General features: G+C 35.1%; 1 long non-coding RNA gene across 1 annotated transcript; it reads right to left on the bottom strand.

Moving 5' to 3' along the window:
• Positions 1–332: 332 nt before the first annotated feature.
• On the bottom strand, positions 333–6,264 carry LOC148189802 (uncharacterized). Its single transcript, XR_015776332.1, has 3 exons — positions 6,020–6,264; positions 2,666–2,779; positions 333–541 (listed from the first exon to the last, which is right to left on the bottom strand). It is a non-coding gene; the product is annotated as an uncharacterized LOC148189802 (long non-coding RNA).
• Between the last annotated feature and the right edge of the window lie 1,483 nt (positions 6,265–7,747).

Here is a 7,747-nt window from a genome sequence, read left to right on the forward strand (position 1 = left end):
TAAGCAAATTATATAATTTAAAACACAAACTACTTGTGCTCATTCACCTATATACTGCTGAAAAGCCCAAGTACAAATTTGCATAAATAGTAAATGTTTAGTAATAAATAGTCATTGAAAGATAGAATATATAAGTAAATCATAAATAAAGTAAAATAAAATAAAATAAAATACTTTTCATAGTGTGGTAAAATGTCAAGTTCACAGGTGAAAATGTTGAGAATATTAAATTATATGCACTTTTATTCTATTTCCTTTTAATTATAAAGTGCTGATTCAATGGTGGTGTTTGTAGAGAAATGAAAACCACTTAAAGCTTAACTTACCTGACTTTAGCATTTTGCTCCTCTAGGGAGCACAGGTCATTGACTAATGTCCTCCACCTCACTCATTTCTTGGTAGTTCTTTGGAGATGTCCCCAGCTGAGCCCACTCCCAGATATTGCTGCACAGACACCTCCAGCTGTTCCTGAAGGGCGACCTCTTTTCCTCGTTCCCTGGGGATTTTGTCACAGCATGTTCTTCTCCTCCTGCATTTGTATCTGTGTGTGTGAAAGGAGAGCAAAATAATCCGCAAAGTCAAGGTCATCGAGCACAGTGGTTCTCAACCAGAGGTCCTTGAGGGAGTTCCAGGAGGTCCTCGGAAAAATGGGGAAGAGTTTATTTTCACCATCTAATTTACTTAAGCAGTGAGCCCAATGTGAGTAAAAGTTATATGAGTGAAAATTCTTATCATAGGTTTCACCTCCTCCACAGCTATCTCCTCAGCTGCAGTTTACAACTATATATTTGTGGTCTAAATCATAACAAACAACCCAAATCTTTTCACATGGAAGTTCTTAATTTTATATCTTAACAAATGAGGTCCATGACACATCAAAGGTTGCAATCCACTGATCCAAAAATCACCTGTCTTTTCCCTTCATATGTTTTCATCAGCAATAGGCAGCCCTGCCTACACAAGTAGCCTTTTTTTGTTTTGGTTCGCTCTCTTGTAAAAATTATGCACATAAATAGATATTCGAATGGTTCAAATCTATGTGGCCTTTTGCCTTTACTGGCTAGGAAAGTTTTGAGTGTGAAAGGGGGAAAGAGGGGATGACATACGGCAAAGGGTCAAGATTGTAATCAAATGTTGCAGCTGCGGTAAAGATGTAGCCTCTGTACATGGGGCACCCGCTCTACCTGCCCACACCCACGTTTTTTAGAGAGAGATTTTTGAACAACATATTGAGCCAATTTTGACAACACTAATGCCAGCTTTAAGTGGCACAAGCATTCCTCTTCAGTTATTTTCCAAGCAGCAGCGTTGTTCCTCTCTTTCATTTTAAGTGGTGAGGGTTCACTCCATCCATCAAGAGCATCTTTTAGGAGCCAAACAATCCGGCCAAGAAAACTACACGGCCAACACAAGTGGACTTAATAACCTTAAAGATAGTGTCCATCACCAGGTATTGTTGTTGAACCGCAGTGAGTAAATCTCGCACAAGAGAAGAAGATGCAATTTAATAGTGACAGAGACCAGGGAAGAAAAATGCAGATAACAGAAAAAAAATTTCGGGTAGGCTATTCCAATATAGTCTGTATTTTAGTGTTGCTGTTATTTTACAAAGCAAAAGATCTTTGCAAAAATAGATTTACTGAACAAATTATGCTGGTTACTCCTGTATTCATACCCTGGATATGTAGAATAAACTTATACCTATATGTTGCAAGTAAGTGTCATAGATGTCATCATTCAAAATGACACAATTTTCTTATGGACATGTACTGCATATAATAATAATAATAATAATAATAATAAAGTGATCATATATTGCATGACACTATATCAGTCACTTATATGTAGAACATATTTGACAGATGGACATACATGCCCAGACTTAAACTTTAGGTATACTTGTGTTGTTGCTGTTGTTATTTATTTATCTTCATAATAATTTATAATAATTTTAATTTACACTTGCAGTTGCCAGAGATGATGTTCTTGTTGTTTGCTTATCCGACGCATTAGTATTTTACATATACAATTGTGAATTTCATGTATGTGTTGGATCAAAAGCTGAAAAATAAAGTTATATAACATGAAATAAAAACATCATGTATCAACATAGCATATTAAAAAATATATATTGTATTTGTAAACATAAATGTTAAATATCAATTCAGTGTCTATTAAATACAAATACCTATAAGTGAGTTATCACAAGCACAAATAATAACCCTTTGTGCTTGCAAACAATATGGCAAAACAATAAAAAAGGATAAAGAGACAACAATGTATACAACTGCTTCTGTGTGTCTCTTATGTTTTATTAAAATACACAGCCAATTACTGTTATCATTTTTATGCATACAAATGCCTTTGACTGTGGGAAATGACTGATCTTTAATTATTCATTAAAATACAACTGCAAAACTTTGTTAAACAGCCATTACTTTAGTGGTTCAAAATGGCCAAAACATAGCAGCTTTGTAAATATCAATACACTTGCTGGTATTAGATCGCTGCAGTTTTGTTATAACCTGACATGTGAAACAAATCTTTGCAATATTGTGAAATGAAAAAGCACATCACTGTCAACTTTTGTTTGATCCAGAGAGATGTGGGGATCCCTGGAGCTTTGTTTAGAGCATCTAGGAGAACCCATCAGGTCCAGAGTTACCTTTGAAGTGCCGGTGGACTCTCAGTGGAGCTTCCTATGAGAGGTGTAGCAAAACCCTCCATGTCCCTGGACCAGCTCCTGGAGGCAGCTTGTACTTGGGCTGAGTCATGTAGCCTGTTAAAAATAATGAAAAAAGGTTACAAAATTACTACTAATAAAAAGTTTTGCTTCAGGTTATGGCTTTTTCAATGACTTGTATTGTAAAATAAATATAATTTAAATAATAAATATTCACTCTGTGATCTCTTAATATAAGTCTCTAATTTTATTCTGCCACTCTCTGCCTCAGATTCATTACCAGTCCCACACGGTGCCATCACTGCTGTACCAGCAGGGGGGCTTTTAAATTCCAACTAAAATCATATTTAGTTATCCCTTGCTGAAGACAAAAAATAATTTCAAAATGCTTTACTAAATCTACTGATTTTTTTTTATTATTATTTGAAAGGAAGACAAAGTCTTTGAGCTGGATCTGCATGTCCCTGAATGTCTTTGAGTGACACCAACAGCTTGCCAGGGTGTTATACTGAAGTGAAAAAGAGCATCCAGTCCTTCCTAGTCCTACATGAGAGGGCAGAGAAGTAAAAACCAGCATTAGTTTTGTTGTTTTTAAATACCTGCAATCTTTCCATACATAAAGTTAGACTATCCTTTTATGTCCTTGACTTCCCCTTCTGTGACTGACAATCAGACAGTCCAAGACCAAAATCCATGATACTGGTGTGATTACTTTACTCCCTTCAGGACGCTATACAGCCAAGCTAAGATAGCTATAGGCTGAGCCAGTTCTCAGACTTACAATTTGTCGCTCATTCAAGTCTTTGACCTCAAATAGTCTCAGCCCAGGTGCTGGTCAAAGCCAAAATATGTTCCGAGCCAGATAATCAGAGGTCGCATACTCAAAATCCCAAATCCCTTGTTTTTGGGCAAAGAATGTCGAAAAGACATACAAAGCACAGACAGTGCAACTAATGACAACATAAAGTGTACCAACAAACAACCCAAATGGCATCAATTTATGTTTTTATTGTAGCTGTTTCGCTACTATGGTCTTGTGACTATGATCTGTCCTTTTGGTTTCTGATTTTTCTTCTTTTTTTTTGTCAAGGGAGGACACAGAAGAAGTCATTTACAGAGCAGATTTAAATGTAATTAAAAATCAGATGGACTTAAACTTAATTTATATTTTTATTATAACACAGAGGAATTGTGTACACTAGCAATCAAGAGGTGGCATCTGCGAGCAAAGTGGAATCCATGAACATCTCTGTGTGTAACTGTGCAATGGTAATTGTAGCACTTCACTGCTAAAAATCTCCTTTTACAAAAAAAGGTTATATTCACTCAGATTTTTTTCTATTAACAATCAATTAAACTAGGAGTAGATGGATTATCTGGGCCGAAATTTGACATTTTGCTGATTATCTGTATTAGCGTTTCGTTTTTATGATTGCTGCTAAAATTACTTAAATACAAAAAAGTGCAAACAAAGTTTCAGCATTAGAGAAACTTTTACTTTGTAAAACTTCAGGGAGTTATTTTTATTTGGGTTTTTTTTTCATCTAAATTCTAAATCACTTGACTTTATAAAAAAAAAAGTTGCTGTGAAGTTGCTGTATATGTATATGTTGAAAGTCGCAGTTTTGTTTCAACACTTCCCAAAGGCATTGAAACAAAGTTTTGTGTTGGAGTTTATTATATTCCAAACTCTAAATACTGACAGAAACATTTTCATTTTTTACTGTAAATGCATATTGGTTCCAAATATTTGTGTCATTAACTACTAAGAATTGTTATCAGTCCTAAAAAACCAATATTGGTCGACCTCTAAATTAAACTATAGTGAGAAAGAGATTCCTTATGTGTGATGGCTGGAAAACTTTTCGCCAGACATGTGGAGGGATATTGTGCCTTACATTTGTCAGAGATTTGCTTACATAAATATAAAATTAACAGAAGAAGACACAAACTAAGTGCATTGTTTAAAAGCTGCACGACCCTACCTAATAACATAGAACACTGCTGCTGGAAATATTTACTTTTGTGAAAAACAGAACAAAGTTTGACAGAACATATGCCTGTAAAATGGTTAAGCTGTTTCCTGCTTGTGACTCCGTAACCATAGTAACAGTAGCAGCAGACAGACAGACGGGCAGGCGGACGCACAAAGAGAGGAAGAGAAAAAACAATCAACCAGGAAAAAATCTGCTTATTATTGACTCCTGTGAGATCTGTCATGTACGCCTATGATTATGATCTTATTAAACTGGTTCATCTGATAGCACTCCATTTTTACTTAAATCCAAGCACGTAAGAGAATTTGGAGAAATAACACAAAACACATATCGTTCTGGATTGTTTTTTAAAGAAATACTTTATAACAATGCTAATTAAAATCATAAAAAATGTATAAGTTTAGTGGACAGCCCTTTTAAATTATTTGAAGTGAGATAATGAAGTGAGGTTAATAGCCTTCTTTGGTGGAGAAAATTATACCAGTAAGATGTGACACGAGAAAAAGAAACAGCCTCCTACCACAACAGAAAGTGCTATTATTATATTTAAGAATAGTACATTAACAGATTCTACCATGAAGAGTGTCAACAGAGCGAATTAACGGCACATCACTAGGAGAAGGGACACCTTGACATAAAGCCACAAATGATGAAGGATTGCTCGCATCACAAGAAGCTAAAACAATAAAACGGTAAAGAGAGGCAAATTCAGTCTAACTTATGTGGCGACTGTGTGAGCTGATCAGCTGATTTACCCACAACTTTATTTATGGACAAAATACAGGATTCTCATTTTACTGTGCACCTTTGGCTTCTTTGTATTTGGCATCATACATTGGCATCTCAGACATGCATTTATGAGATATGTCCATAACAAAATCCATGATTTTGTTATGCATGCAGCATTCATGATGTGCACCTACAAGTAAATGTTAAGGTCACGCAAATTTTTGAATTAATAAAAAAACACATGGTTTTGCCATAATTGTAACACTACTGAGTCCCAACCTCATATTACCATGTATTCATACAAATAAACTGGCATAAAATGGTATTCAATTTTCATTTATCGTACAACTACATATGAAAAAAATTTATTTATTTTTTTTTTTTATAAAAAAAAGTATTTCTATGTACATATTAAAAAATGAAAACAGGTTTTAGAAAAAATATATAACAAAAGTTTTAAAGATAAATGGGCATTCATTACTAGCAGATGTATAAAACGGTACCATATATGAGTCCTAGTTGCTACATTTGTGTTTTTCCTAAATGTAAAAATGATAATTTCATGTATACACATATGAGTGATCAACTCGTTGTATTTGGTTGTACTCACTCTTTTGTTTGATGATCCAGGGTGCCCCTAGAGTCGACTGATTTTCAGGATGTGAGGAGAGTTGCTGGTTGAAGCTACTGTTGCATTTAAATGAAATTAAAAAAACCCAAACAAATATTTCCCCCACCAAAAAAAAAAACACCTTTATGAAAACAAACTTCAAAACGATGAGGAGATAAGAGAATTTATGAAACAATAAAACTAAGATTTCACCAAACACAAGGCAGTTGAAGAGTATACCCTGTTGGCATCTTTCCTGCTCGATTAATTTAGCACACCTGAGAGGATCCCGAGAGACCAGGTCAGGTGATGCATTCAAGTGACTGAAAAAAAGAAGGAAATTATAAGGGCTTGAAATTGCTCTAACAGTGGGTGTTATATATACCTGTCAAAGCATGGAGGAGGCATGGGTGTTTTTGCCACTAAATTTGACTCTATTTGCATGCAGTTGTATGTGTGAATTGTGTTTTCTCTAAACTGTTAACTGCTGGATACCACCTGAAAATAACATTTACCACCAAGGGTTTTACATATCTGAAAATATGTTGTGCTATCATTCTCCATTGTCGCCTGAAGATACATTTACATTGGGCCAAATAATCAACATTTTTGGAATTTTGGACATTAACAGAATAAAACAAAGTACATGATCGGGTAATAAATTCAGGATAATGGAGTATTGGCTGATTTTGAGTGTCAAATGTTTCAAGGCAGGTTTTCCCATTACAACTGATTTTACTAATTAGCTCTGTGCCCATGTTTTATCCACATCAGTAATGTTAAGTCAACACTGCAATTAGTCCTGAACAGCTGCCACACGGCCATACCAAACAATTCTCCAATCAACACTTGTCATTTTGGAATGATTGTCACAGAACAATTAACACTGAGAGCCACATTAAAGGGGATACATCAGTTTATCACATCAAATAATTCATAATTCAATCATGACTGAGTTTTTTAAGTGTTAGGCACCATTCAACTATATACAGTAACTATAACATGTACAGAATTTGAAAAATTTCCCCCAGTAAAGTGCTTTCCATTTTTTCTAGCTCTACAAAACAAACCTGCTGAACTCCTTTGTGTGGACTAATCAAGCAATAAGTGAGTTCTTGTTCATCCTTTGGCACTGAAGACGACATTTTCTTATGCCGACTGTCTTTGACCTGCAACAAGCAGAAGGACATAATGCACAGTGCACTTAGACGGCTGCTCTTTTTGCAGCATTTGCCAAGGTACTCTCCTTTTTTCTCTTTTGATTCTTCCTGTTAACATTGAAACAGTTGCTGATTACCAACTGATTACTGAGTGCATTTCACAACCATAATTTTCTCTCCAATAAAATTATTTCATAATAGTGCTTTCACTTTGTGCAATGTAAAAGACATCAACATAAGCATTTTACAAAGTCTGCAGAATGTAGGTTGGGATACTTTATTATTCTTGTCATCGTCATCATCATCATTGCCATAATCACAACACGGTACTTTGGAGTGGTCTATTAGATGTTAAGCTTTAAGAAAAACTTGGTTGCTAATAGTAACTATAAGCAACACAATCAATAGGTGCACTGTAACAATTTTCCCTCCCTGCAGTATACATAAACACACATAAGAGGACTGTAATTTTTTTTCTGATGGATGAGGCGAGGCTTGTTTGTGCAACTGCTTTTATCAGTGATTGTAAAAGTCTCAGTTGCTGTGTCGAAAAATATGTATAATATGC

The sequence above is a fragment of the Plectropomus leopardus genome, chromosome 4, assembly GCF_026936395.1.
Source record: "Plectropomus leopardus strain MGB_pleo_1.0 chromosome 4, ASM2693639v1, whole genome shotgun sequence".
Classification (NCBI taxonomy): Eukaryota; Metazoa; Chordata; class Actinopteri; order Perciformes; family Serranidae; genus Plectropomus; species Plectropomus leopardus.